Source organism: Vulpes lagopus, chromosome 2 (genome assembly GCF_018345385.1).
Source record: "Vulpes lagopus strain Blue_001 chromosome 2, ASM1834538v1, whole genome shotgun sequence".
Taxonomy (NCBI): Eukaryota; Metazoa; Chordata; class Mammalia; order Carnivora; family Canidae; genus Vulpes; species Vulpes lagopus.
Window position 1 is genome coordinate 27,770,109 of NC_054825.1, and position 14,748 is coordinate 27,784,856.

Sequence of the window (14,748 nt, forward strand, 5' to 3'; positions counted from 1 at the left end):
AGAGAAAAATCTGGCAATGAAAAGACACCCAAAGGAAGGTAGGGAGGACAAGCTGGGGTGAGAAGACCAACAGAGAAGAGATAGCCCACCACGCGGGAATCGCACAGGTGCTAGGTAGGGCCAGGTTGTCTCATGTAGGGAAGCTAAGGGAGCAAGTAGGAAGAGTCTTGGAAACTTTCCTAATGTAGGTGGTGAGGGACATCGCTAAGGGAGCAAGTAGGAAGAGTCTTGGAAACTTTCCTAATGTAGGTGGTGAGGGATATCGCTAAGGGAGCAAGTAGGAAGTCTTGGAAACTTTCCTAATGTAGGTGGTGAGGGACATCCTAAAAGACCCTGACAGGGATTCCCAGAGGACCTTCTGTGGTTTGTATCCGAGGTCTGGCAGGACCCTGCCCAGACTTGTTGGAACTCCCAGATGCTGTCTGAAGAACCTTGCAGCTCTAGGTGGAGACACTGAAGAGATCTGGGTTCACTGGGGAGTGTGGGGAATGACTTTTCATTTCTTTTTTTTTTTTTAAGATTTATTTATTTATTTTATGAGAGAGAGAGAGAGAGAGAGAGAGAGAGAGAGAGAGAGAGAGAGGCACAGGAGGAAGGAGAAGCAGGCTCCATGCCAGGAGCCTGATGTGGGACTTGATCCCGGGATTCCAGGATCGCGCCCTGGGCCAAAGGCAGGCGCCAAACTGCTGAGCCACCCAGGGATCCCTGACTTTTCATTTCTTCTGGCATTTGGAGTTCATGCTTCTGCCGAGAGGATAAAGAGATGTGAAAGTGAGCTTACAAATGGTGTTGAAGATTAAAGGCTAGGATTTGCTTTGGAGGACTGTGCAGGGGTAGTCAGGGAATTTTTGTGAAGAGACCTGCTCCCTCATTAAAAGAGCTGTAAGTTGATGATTGGGTGCCAGGAAAAGCAAAGCCCAGATAAATCTGTAAAACTTAGTGTTATAGGGACCCATGAAAGGAGAAGCCTTTGGGGGTCAAGCAAACCTGGCTTTGGATTTTGCTTTAGTTATGTGTTAGCTGCATGGTTGAAGGGGGTTATTTATCATTTCAGAGCCTCAGTTTTTTCATCTGTAAAGTAAAGCCTAATAATATCTACCCCTTCTTGGCTGTTGTGGGGATTAAATGAGAGGATGGCGATAAAGCCAGTGGCAGCGCACCTAAGAATGGTGGCCTGCTTCCTCCCTCTTCTCCTCCCTCTACCTTAGAGTGGAGACCACAATTGTCAGGGGGAAAGAGAGAAAAATGTAAGAAATGTTATTTGTGAGGGCACATAGGTGACTCAGTTGGTTAAGCCTCCAATTCTTAGCTTTCCCTCAGGTTGTGATCTCAGGGTTGTGAGATTGAGCCCAGTATCAGGCTCCGCACTCAGCACAGGGTCTGCTTGAGATTCTCTCCCTCTTCCCCTCCAGCTCATGCTCTCTCTCTCTCAAATAAATAAATAAATCTTGAAAAAAAATAAAAAAGAAATGTTATTTGTGCTCTAAAATAGCTTCATACAATTCCCAGAGTCAGGGACATCCGACTTAAAAAAATCTGACTTTGGGGATCCCTGGGTGGCGCAGCGGTTTGGCGCCTGCCTTTGGCCCAGGGCGTGATCCTGGAGACCAGGGATCGAATCCCATGTCTGGCTCCCCGTGCATGGAGCATGCTTCTCCCTCTGCCTGTGTCTCTGCCTCTCTCTCTCTGTGTGACTATCACAAATAATAAATAAAAAAAAATTAAAAAAAAAACCTGACTTTTAAAAAAATTTCTTTTTTTTTTTTTTAAAGATTTTACTTATTCATGAGAGACACAGAAAGAGAGAGGCAGAGACACAGGCAGAGGGAGAAGCAGGCTTCACGCAGGGGGCCCTGATGGACTCGATCCTGGGACTCCAGGATCATGCCCTGGGCAGAAGGCAGACACTCAACCGCTGAGTCACCCAGGTGTCCCCCCCCCCCAAAAAAAAGAAAAGAAAAGAAAGAAAGAAAGAAAGAAAGAAAGAAAGAAAGAAAGATTCTTTGCCCATGAGTTACGAATGTTAACTGAAGAAAAACTGGACAATTCAGGTGTGCAAAATAAAACATCACTTACCATCTTATCACCCAGAATACCACTGTTCACATTTTGGTGTACAGCCTTCCAGACTTTATTTTTATGTACATAATCAATTTTTTTTTACAAAAATGGTGTTGTATAATATATTCCTTTAAAATTTTTTTAATTTAACAATTGTAGGCTGTTTTTTATGTCAATAAATATAGTGGGAGGGACAAGCCTTGTTAATGCTTGCATAGGAATCTACTGTTAAGGATAATGCCATTGAGTAATCTCTTCTTGATGGACATGGATGCTTTCTACTTTGGAAACAATAATGCAAGGAACATCTCAGAGCATGGATCTCTAAATCCAGGACAGGAATGGGAGCATACCATGTGACTACCTGGGAAGGTCCTAATGAGGCCAGATTGGCCCAGGGCTTACATAGATCATGGAGGAAGGAAGAGTGACTGAGAGAGGAACATTGTCAACACACTGTGAGAAGCATCTGCAAGGTTAGAGCCCCCAAACAGGGGAGGCTGCTAAAAACTACCCAGCACTGCAGTGGGGCAGATAATGCATATGTATCCTACACAGGACTCTGCAAAACTCCAGGTACTGGCACAGGGGGCTTTCCGATCATACTGTTGAATGAGAAAAGCAAACTATAAAAAAGAAAAGAAAAGAAAAGAAAACTATATAACCAGACATTTGTCATCTCACCTCTTTTTTTCAAGCAAAATAAAAAGTTTAATAAGGCAAAACAAGATTATCCTTGAATTTCTCCATATATATGTTAATCGTCATAGGACTCCATGTAAATAAGAATCTAAGTGCTAAAAAGAGGGGTTTCAAAAATATTTATTTATTTATTTATTTATTTATTTATTTATTTATTTGAGAGAGAAGGAGAGAGTGAGAAGAGAGAGACTCCCCGCTGAGTGCAGAGCCGACTCCAGGCTCAATCTCATGACCCTGAGATCATTACCTGAGCCCAAACCAAGAGTCAGACACTTAACTGACTGAGCAACCCAGGCGTTCCAAGAGTTGTTTTTGTTGTTTGTTGTTGTTGTTTTTGTTTGTTTGTTTTTTAATACATGATACCTTTCCTTGTTTATTGTGGTAAAATATATATAACATAAAATTCATCATTTTAACCATTTTAAAGTGCACAGTTCATTGGCGTTAACCATATTCACAGTATTGCGCAGCCATCATCACTATTTCCCAAATTTTCTCATCATCTCAAACAGAAACTCTGTACCCATTAAGCCATTACCCTCTATTCCATATAAGCTCCCGAGAACCTCTAATCTACTTTGTCTTTCTAAATTTGCTTATAAGATATTTCATATAGCGGAGCTCAGTCAGTTAAGTGTCTGCCTTCAGCTCAGATTATGATCTAGGGTCATGGGACTGAGCTCCTCATTGGGCTCTCTGCTTAGCGGGAAGTCTGCTTCTCCCTCTCCCTCTGCCAGTCTCCCTGCTCATGCTCTCTCTCACTCTATATCAAATAAATAAATAAATTTAAAATATATATATATTTCATATAAATGAAATAATTACAATATTTGTCTTTTTGTGTTTGGTTTCTTTTGCTGAGCATGATGCTTTCAAGATTCATCCATGCTGTAGCAGGTGTCAGAACTTTATTCCTCTTTATGACTGAATGATATTTCATTGTACGTACATACCACATTTTGTTCATCTCTGCATCTGTCAATGGACAGGCATTTTCTCTCTTAATGTCAGAAATCTATCCCTTCAGATCAAGTGCTCTTTTTTGCATATGCTAACTGGGAGCCTGTTTTCCATTATTTTAAATGGGAAAAATGATAACAGGTTATATGCCAACTCAGATCCCTTAACTGATTTCCTAAAATATAACCAAATCCCAGTAAAATGCCTCCATGTAAATAACAAATTATTTATTATGCTAGCATGGAAAAATACTCAAAACATTGCTTCCCGGTTACCAATGAATATAGTTGTGACAAATGGCTGCTTTGTTAGCAATAATAAGGCCCCTCAGCATCAGCCACGCTCTAGACTCACATCCTCTTTGTTGACACTTTTCAAAACGTCTACACATGATTCTGACACTCTACCAATGCTATTCGAAATGGAACTCAGGATTTTCCCTGTACACCATTATGTTTAGAATGCCATATTGAGTTTTGGGGATGCAAATACTATATATGTTTCCCTTATAAACAATTGAAACACATTAGTGGGAGATACATGTGTTCTATAAAGTCTGGGTGCAGAAAACCTAGAGATGCTCTGCCAGGAAAATGTTGATGGGGGGATATGTTCTACAGGATATGCCAACATAGTTAAGCAAAAGCCCAAAGCATATGTTTTTTATGTATATATATGTGTGTGTAAATGCATACAAGAATATACAGCAAGGCAGTAACAATAAAGAATGGACTATGGAGTGCCTAGGTGGCTCAGTCAGTTAAGCTACTGACTCTTGATTTTGGCTCAGGCCGTGATCTCAGGTTGTGATACTGAGCCCTGCATCATGCTCTGTGCTGGCCTTGGAACCTGCTTAAAATTCTCTCTCTCTCTCTCCCTCTCTCTCTCTCTCTACCCCTTCCCCTCCCCTTCTCTCTCTCTTAAAAAAAAAAAAGGACTAGAATTAAGAGGACTGGTTGATGACAGCTCTAGCTTTATCTGTAATATTTCCATTTTAATGAGTATGTATTACTTGTGTGATTAAACATAAGTGAATGAACAAATGGCTGGACTTTACTCATTAGTTAAGTGAATAAATGAATAAAATGTGTTTTTTTTTAATGAATGCTTTTTTAAAAATTTTTATTTATTTATGATAGTCATAGAGAGAGAGAGAGGAAGAGACATAGGCAGAGGGAGAAGCAGGCTCCATGCACCGGGAGTCCGACATGGGATTCAATCCCGGGTCTCCAGGATCGCGCCCTGGGCCAAAGGCAGGTGCTAAACCACTGCACCACCCAGGGATCCCTAAAATGTGTTTAATACCCAGGACAACCGTTGGAGGGGAAGGTCATGGTATGATGTTAAACCAAAGACAGGGAAGAACTGCTACCTTCCCTCGCTCCCTTCTTTCCAAGGTGTCAAGGAGAATGACTTCAAATCAGAAATAGTAGGAAAAAAATCATGGTGAAAAGGTCCAGGTCCGGACAGGTGTCAAGATCATATGTGATCAGGAATCTGCATTCAGTGACCTTTGGGAAATCATGGGGGTGAGAGGGGTGCCATGGGATGGAAATGGACAAGTATTGCCATTATAGTCATCATAGACAACGGGTTTGGAAATTAAAGACTGTCAAGATTGATGTTGATTCCTGGCAAAATTCTGGAAATGATTATTATGTATGGAGTATGGCAGTGCTTACCAAGGAAACTGTGTCTGCTTTTTGGCAGAAGCCAGCATGAGTTCTCTAAGAACACATATCAAAGGGCAGAATATCATGCTTCTTTTGTTGGTTAGGACATTGAATGAGGAGGTTAGGGGAATGCTGAAGACACTGTTTGTTGCTTTCATCAGAGTATGAAGCAGTTTGTCATATAATCCTTGTGCATACAATGAAGACATGTGGGCTGTATGATGGCCCTGCTTGGAGGATTCATAGCTGGTGACTCACTATACCCAAAGAAGAGCAGTGATGATAGGGATTATGTCTTGCTAGTGAGGGGTCTTGCCAGTGGAAGGTCCTGGTCGTGCAATGTTTCTATCAGTGGCTCAGATGAAGATGTAGGTATCCAGCTCATCATACTTCCAAATGTCACAAAGATGAACAGGATCACTAATAGGTTGGATGACAGAATTGAGATATGAAATGATCTTGACAGGCTGGAACGATGATCTTACATGAACAAGTGACATTTGGAGGAACAAGTGACATTTGGAGGATATAGAATCCTACAAGTGGGGACACCTGGGTGGCTCAGCAGTTGAGCGTCTGCCTTTGCTTCAGGGCATGATCCTGGGTCCGGGGATCGAGTCCCACATCAGGCTCCCACAGGGAACCTGCTTCTCCTGCTGCCTGTGTCTCTCTGCCTCTCTCTGTCTCTCATGAATAAAAAAATAAAATAAAAAATTTAAAAAGGAATCCTACAAGTAGATTTGGAAGAGCATATGACTCTTGATCTTGAGGGTGTGAATTTTCAAGCCACATTGATATAGAAATTATTTTAAAATATTTTTAAAAACTTTTTAGCTTCTTTCTTTCTTTCTTCTTTCTTTCTTTCTTTCTTTCTTTCTTTCTTTCTTTCTTCTTTTCTTCCTTCTTTCCTTCCTTCTTTCTTTCTTTCAAATTAAAACTGTGATAAGATTTTGTTATCAAGCAGCATTTGATAAAGAGATCCAATATTTTTTAAAAATCTTAAAATAATGAGTCACTCAAAAACTTATGACAGTTAATTCATAGTGAATTAATGTGTGGCACTGCCAGGAGTATGATAACTCCAAAGCTCCCAAGCTGCCTTAGTAAATGTAGAAAGCTTAGAATAAGAAAGGCCAATGGTTCTACTAGTTTCCATATTTTGTTAGGTTGAGGGCTGAGGAGCCTTCTAAAGAGTGCTGACCAGGGGAGGCAACCCCCATTGTAAAGAATCTAAACACCAAGTACTATGACCATAAAATTTATTACCTAAACTAGGACACATTTGAGAGTAAAAGAAAGTGTTACTAATAACTGTAATACATGATAATTCTACCTTTGAGACATCATTGGAAGAACTAGGACTTTTTATACTAGGGAAGAAAAGAATTCAAATAACCAAATGGTTGTCCTATAAGAAGGAGAATAGATTTCTGTGGCTCATTATTTTTAAAACTTATAATTTAAAAAGGAGCACTTGCTCATTGAAAAAACTTCAAATGATAGCCAACTATCATGTCAAACGAGGATGATCCACCTTGAACTGTGGATTAAATGAATGTAAAGTGTTTAACGCATGGCATAAGAATTTGTAAGATAAAAATAAAAACTGTTCAACAGAAAAAAAAAGTTCTCCCTTTTCCCACAACTCCCATCCCTGACATATCAGTCATGTGCCTCAGAGGTAGCCATGTTATTTATTTGTTGTGTTTTCCCTGGAGCTAAAAACTGCCTCAGTTATTTTATTTTATTTTTTGTTGTTGTTATTTGTTGTTTCCTAGTTATTTGTTATAACTCACATCCAAATTCCCAACAGAGATATGAAACTTTTTGTTTTTGTCAAGCATATTTTGCAATCCATTGTTACCATATTTTTACTGGTGGCATCCTTTTTGGACCTACCGTTTTTCCAGGCAAGGCCACCACTAGCACAAATGGCCTTTTTGAGTCAATTTCTTTAAAAAAGCATCCTTTCTGGACAAATGGATTGTAAAAAGGAGTTTCCTGGGATGACAAGTTACAGAATACTTCTCTCTTTGGGAAGATCCATTAGTAAGAGTATCTTCCTCTAGTTTTGATGAAATCCTTTATCAGGAATGTGGCTTAGAAAGCAGAATGCAAGATGAATTTTGGCTCCTGTTTATGGCCACCAAGCTAGATATCTTTGGTCACAAACAACCTATATAATTGTATGTGGGGTACTTGTTCCTGTTCCAGTCTGTACTGATTATTTCATGAATATGTCCCACAACTGTCATTATGAAATTTTCCTTTCAGGAATTTCCTTTTAGGAATTCCCTTCACCTCTTTCCTGTGTTAGATCTTTTGCTTACTGGGGTTCAAATATTCCTCTTTCTTATTAATTCTTTGATGGAGAACACCCTCCAGTAATTTGTTAAGAAAGGATACAAAGGAATGTGGGGGGACTTTGGAACTGTGAGAAAGACTTTATTTTGGTTTCATACTTCACTAATTCTGAAGCTGGGAATTCTAGCTTCAATACATTCAAAACATTTTTCCTAAGAATTTTGATGATATTGTTCCATCATCTAGTAGTTTCCATTGTTGCTCTTGAGAAGTTTGCTGCCATTCTTCTTTCCTAACTGTTGTATTAAATTCTTTCCCCCCTTATTTCTCTCAATCTGGAAGCACCTCTTTATCTCTTGGTGTTTTAAGATTTTATGATTACGTTCTTCTGTGTGGGAATTTGTAAATCCATTGTTCTGGGTATTTGGCAAATCTTTTCAGTCTAGACATTTATGTTCTTCATTAATGGAAAATTTATGGAATTACTTTAAATAATTTTCTCATCTCCATTTTCTTTGTCCTCTTTTTTGGACTCCTTTTATTTATTTTTATTTATTTATTAATGAGAGACATACAGAGAGAGGGAGAGGCAGAGACACAGGCAGAGGAAGAAGCAGGCTCTATGCATGGAGCCCGACATGGAACTCCATCCTGGGTCTCCAGGATCAGGCCCTGGGCTGAAGGTGGCGCTAAACCGCTGAGCCACCTGGGGCCGCCCTTTTGGACTCCTTTTAATCAGATGTTTATTCTTTCTGTATCTATTCTCTTGTTTTCTTATTTTTTTCCTTAGTTTCATCTCTGTGGCTATTCATTCTACTTTCTGGATATTTTCTGAACTTTACCTTGAAAATCTTCTATTAAATATTTTTACTTTTGATATTATGATATACATATATGCAACATACATATATGTTAATTTCCAAAGGGTTAAAAATTATTATTATTCTCCAAATGTATCTTTAAAATATACAGTTTTGTTTCATGGATGCGTTTCTTTTACCTCTCTGAGGCTATTAATTATAGATAGATTTTTGTTTCTGTGGTTTGTTTTTAGTTTTCTTCTTTTCCCTGAATTGTTTATGATTCTTTTAAGTTCATTTTCTTGTGGCAGTCAATTCTGATCTTTATCTCTTATGTTAGAAGCTCATTTAAAATAATTAGTATCCTTTCCTGTCCATCAATAGGCAGAAGTAAGGCAATAAAAGACTGCTTGGAAACTCTGTGTGGGTGTTTGACATATGTTGATTAGTAGATGTCACTGAAAGGTAGTAAGGTGGGGACACAAACTTTTTGTGGGGGACCTCAATTGCAAGAATCTAGAAGTATTTTCTTTTGGGCTGGTCAGGTTTTTGTTTTTGTTTTTGTTTTCAGAATCTCCAGCTTGAATAGCTAAGTAATTGAAGGCAGAGGTCAGCTTTCTGAAAAACAAGGTGGGGGAGATAGCTACTTCCAAATTTAACTAGTTTGTTTCAATATAACGATGCTTTAAAAATTTTTATTACTTAAAAATTTAAACATATATAAAAATAGAGAGGATAGTATAACAAACCCAGCTCCAACAATGATCAGTTTATATCTAGTCTTATTCCACATAATTCCAACCACTCCACCCTCCAAATTATTTTATAGCAAATCCTAGACATTATAAATTTTTTAATTTATTTACGATAGTCACACACACACACACACACACAGAGGCAGAGACACAGGCAGAGGGAGAAGCAGGCTCCATGCACCGGGAGCCCGACTTGGGACTCGATCCCGGGTCTCCAGGATCGCGCCCCGGGCCAAAGGCAGGCGCCAAACTGCTGCGCCACCCAGGGATCCCAATCCTAGACATTATAGCATTAATCTGTAAATATTTCAGTTTATATTTCTAAAATAAAAAGACTTCTAAAATGACCATAATAGCATTAACACATCTAAAAACGTCGTAATGTTCTCAACAAGATACTAGCAAGTCAAATCCAACAGTACATTAAAAAATTATTCATCATGATCAACTGGGATTTAATCATGGACTGCAAGGGTGGTTCAATATTCACAAATCAATCAATGTGATATACCACATTAATAAAAGAAAGGATAAGAATTATATGATCCTCTCAACAGATCCAGAAAAAAACATTTGACAAAATACAGCACACATTCTTGATAGAAATCATCAACAAAGTAGGGCTAGATGGAACATACCTCAACATCATAAAGGCCATATATTAAAGACCCACAGCTAATATAATCCTCCATGGGAAACAACTGAGAGTTTTTCCTCTACAGTAAGGAGCAAGACAAGGATGTCCACTCTCATTATTGTTATTTTTAAAAATATTTTCTTTATTCATGAGAGACACACACACAGACAGGCAGAGACATAGGCAGAAGGAGAAGCAGGACCCTCGCAGGGAGCCAGATGTGGGACTTGATCCCAGGACCACAGGATCACGCCCTGAGCTGAAGGCAGATGCTCAACCACTGAGCCATGCAGGTGTTCCCTCATCATTGTTATTTAACATAGTACTGGAAGTCCCAGTCTCAGCAATCAGGTAACAAAAAGAAATAAAAGGCATCCAAATCAGCAAGAAGTCAAACTGTCACTATTCACAGATGACATGATACTCTGCAGAGAAAATCTGAAAGACTCCACCAAAAGATTGCTAGAATTGATACGTGAATTTAGTAAAGTCACAGGATACAAAATCAACATGCAGAAATCTATTGCATTTCTAGACACCAATAACGAAGAAGCAGAAAGAGAAATCAAGAAATTGATCCCATTTATAATTGCACCAAAAACCATAAGGTACCTAGGAATAAACCTAACCAAAGAAGTAAAAGCTCTCTACTCTGAAAACCATTAAAAAATGATGAAAGAAATCAAAGATGACACAATAAATGAAAAAAAAATTCCATGCTCATAGATTGGAAGAATAGATATTGCTAAAATGTCTATATTACCCAAAACTATCTACACAATTAATGCAGTCCCTATTAAAATATCACCAGCATTTTTCAAAGAGCTAGAACAAATAATCCTAAAATTTGTGTGAAACCACAAGACCTCAAGAATCCAAAGCAGTTTTGAAAAAGCAAAGCAAAGCTGGAGGCATCACAATTCCAGACTTCAAGCTAAATTACAAAGCTGTAGTCATCAAGACAGTATGGTACTGGCACAAAAACAGAAACACAGGTCAATGGAACAGAATAGAAAACCCAGAAATAGACCTGTAACTATGTGGTCTAGTCTTCAACAAAGCAGGAAAGAATATCCAATGGAAAAAAATTTCTTCCGTAAATGGTGTTGGGAAAACTGGACAGCAACGTGCAGAAGAATGAAACTGGACCACTTCCTTACACCATACACAAAAAATAAATTCAAAATGGATGAAAGACCTAAATGTGAGACAGGAAACCATCAAAATCTTAGAGGAGAACAGAGGCAGTGACCTCTTTGACCTTGGCTATAGCAACTTCTTATTAGACACATCTGAGACAAAGAAAACAAAAGCAAAAATGAGCTATTGGGACTTCATCAAGATAAAAAAAACCTTTTGCGCAGCAAAGGAATCAACAAAATTAAAAGGCAATCTATGGAATGGGAGAAGATATTTTCAAATGACATATATATATTTTGGACATATATCCAAAATCTGTAAAGAACTTATCAAACTCAACACCCAAAAACTAAATAATCCAGTTAAGAAGTGGACAGAAGACATGAATAGACATTTTTCCAAGGAAGACATAGAGATGACTAACAGACACATGAAAAGATGATCAACATCACTCATAATCAAGGAAATACAAGTCAAAACTACAATGAGCTACTACCTCACACCTGTCTGAATGGCCAAAATTAAGGAAAACAACAGATATTGGTGAGAATGCAGAGAAAGGGGAACGCTCTTATACTGCTCGTTGGAATGCAACTGTGCAGCCACTCTGGAAAGCAGTATGAAGGTTCTTCAAAAAGCTAAAAATAGAACTACCCTACAACCCAGCAAATGCACTACTAGGCATTTATCCAAACGATACAAAAATACTGATTCAAAGGAGCACATGCACCCCAATGTTTATAGCAGCATTATCAATGATAGCCAAATTATGGAAGGAGCCCATATGTCCATTGACTGATGAAGACATAAAGAAGAGGTGATTTATGTATATATATGCATATAATGGAATATTATTCAGCCATAAAAAGAATGAAAATCTTGCCATTTGCAAGGACATTGATGGAGCTAGAGTATATGATACTCAGTGTAATAAGTCAGCTAGAGAAAGACAAATGCATATTATTTCAGTCCTATGTGGAACTTAAGAAACAAAACAATGAATAGGGGGAAGAAAAAAAGGGAGAGAGAGGCAAACCATAGAGAACTATAGAGAACAAACTAAGAATTGATGGAGGGGAGGTGGATGAGGAGATGGGCTAAATGGGTGATGGGCATTAAGAATGGCACTTGTGGGGATCCCTGGGTGGCGCAGCGGTTTGGCGCCTGCCTTTGGCCCAGGGCGCGATCCTGGAGACCCGGGATCGAATCCCACATCGGGCTCCCGGTGCATGGAGCCTGCTTCTCCCTCTGCCATGTCTCTGCCTCTCTCTCTCTCTCTGTGACTATCATAAATAAATAAAAATAAATGTTTAAAAAAAAAAAAGAATGGCACTTGTTATGAGCTCTGGGTGTTATATGTAATGACAAATCACTAGATTCTACTCCTGGAGCTAAAAATAAATAAAAAATAAAAAAAACTTCATAATGTGCCATTAGTATACTGTTTACATTTCCCTGATTACCTAGTAGCTTCTCTTCTTATTCTTCCTCCTTCTCCTCTTCCTGTTCCTCCTCTCCTTTTTAATACTTGCAAGATTCAAATGTATCATAATCAGCTGATACGTCTCTCAAGTCTCTTTTCTCAAGTCTGTTTTCCCTCTTGCAGTTTCCTTACTGAAGAAACTAGATTATTTGCACTAAAGTTTCTCAGAGTCTGGGGAAACTATACAAGTAAGCACCTAAATCAGATTGCATCCTTGCAGTTCCTCTGTTCATAATATTTTCTGTAAAATGATAGTTACATCTAGTGGCTTGCTTAGATTCAGGTGTGATTTTTTTTGGAAATACTACTTAATAGGTTTTGTTTTGTTTGTATTTTCATCGAGAGGCACATAATGTTCTCTTGTTTGTTTTTTGTGAAATTAACAACCATCAATGAGTGTTATCTAGATCTATTATTCCATTAGGGGTTACAAAATGATGATATTCTAATTCTATCCATTCCTTCTTCATTTATTAGCTGGAAGACTTCTATAGAGAGAAACTTCCCCTCACCCATTATTTGATTTTCCTGAGGTACAGTTCTATAAGAAAAACAGTAGAAGTACTTGATTCTTAAAATCAGTTTCCCAAATAATTAGTTGATTACCTAGCATCCTCCAAAGAAGATCAATAAGGCTTTTCTTTCAGGTATAATTATGGACTCATGAATTTAAACATATTTGATGAGCTTCAGTTAATTGCAGTTATTATTCTCATTGATGCTCAATTATCTAGTCATTGGCCAATGGGACTAATTGGTGACTAAGTCCTTTTAACGTGACCCCAGTAGTCTTTTTTTTTTTTTTTTTGACCCTAGTAGTCTTTCATAGCTTTTCTACTTTCTGAGATCAGAAGATTCCCAGAATCATCTTTTATATTTCTTATTTCAGACTTGGAATCTTCCATTTCCCCAAAGAGTCCTGGCTCCTTTTGGTGCAAAGTGGTATTTAAAGACCACAATCTGGGGACTAGAGGTGCTTACCGGTATTGAGGTAGTCATTTTCTTGTCCTTTTTCCATGGACAGATCCAGGAAATAAGTTTTTTTAAAAAAAGGTAAAATGCATCAAGAGTTATTAGTAATATGTCCAATTAAATCCAAAGCTATGGGGATTTTACTTGTCTTCGATCTTCCATCCGGTTTTATTTGTTTCTCTCACACTGAAAAACTCTATGAATATTGATATCACTATTTATTTGCTCTATCAGTGTATGTCCCACTGGGGAATATATGTACAGTCAATTAGTAGGTTTTAAATTACTTGAAATAGTTTCTATGTGGTTATGACACCAACTCCATAGATAGTTAGGTTCATTTGTTTCATTTTGCTTTTGCTTTTTTTGAGGAGGATTGCTTATTTATTTACTTAATCTTATTATATTATTATGTAAAATATTTACATGGTTCTAAAGTCAAATCTACAAAATAAGCTATGATCAGTTATCTCTACCTTCTACCCTGTTCCTGTTCTTTTATTTCCTTCCTTCTTCAATAGATGAACATCTTAAAAAGTCTTTTTGGTTTTATCTTTCCATTTTGTAAAATGTAAGTAAATAAGTATATTATTTCATATTCCTCCTTTATTAAATAATTGCTTATTATACATATGTTCATCCACATTAACATTGGTCTTTTAATAAAATTAGTGTTAAGGAATATGCTACATATTTTTGTCATGGCTCAACCTGCTCCCTGGTTTGCTTCTTGCTTAGGGACACACACTTATTAAAGCAGATACCAGATGGCCAGAGCATGGTGTGCTTTAAGGGAAATGGACCAGGGTTTGAATTCTAGCTCTTCCCCTTACTTGCCATGTAACTTCAGGCAAATATGTTAACCAGTCTTATCATCCTTATCTATAAAATAGAAATAATAAAACTTCTTAACAGGGCTATTTTGGATAATGCAGGGAAAGTACTGGACACAGTGCTTAGCTCTTGCTAAAGACTGGGTAAATGTAAGCTGTTTTCAATTGTGTTATTATCAGATCTGGGTCTTCTTTCACATTTTTGTCAATTTGATGATTCCAAGGGTCTTGTGTGTATTGGTTGTGATTTACCATCCTCCTTAGCTCGTGAGGGAGTAGACACCTCTTGGGCCAAATGAGCATTTAGAGCACCGAATGCTTTTAGGGATGCTCAGATACTACTCTGCAATCAGGGGCTGCCTCCTTCTGACCCCAGCTTAGGCCCCTCCATTCTGGCCAGCCCCATGGAGCTGTGTCCTGTCCTGCAA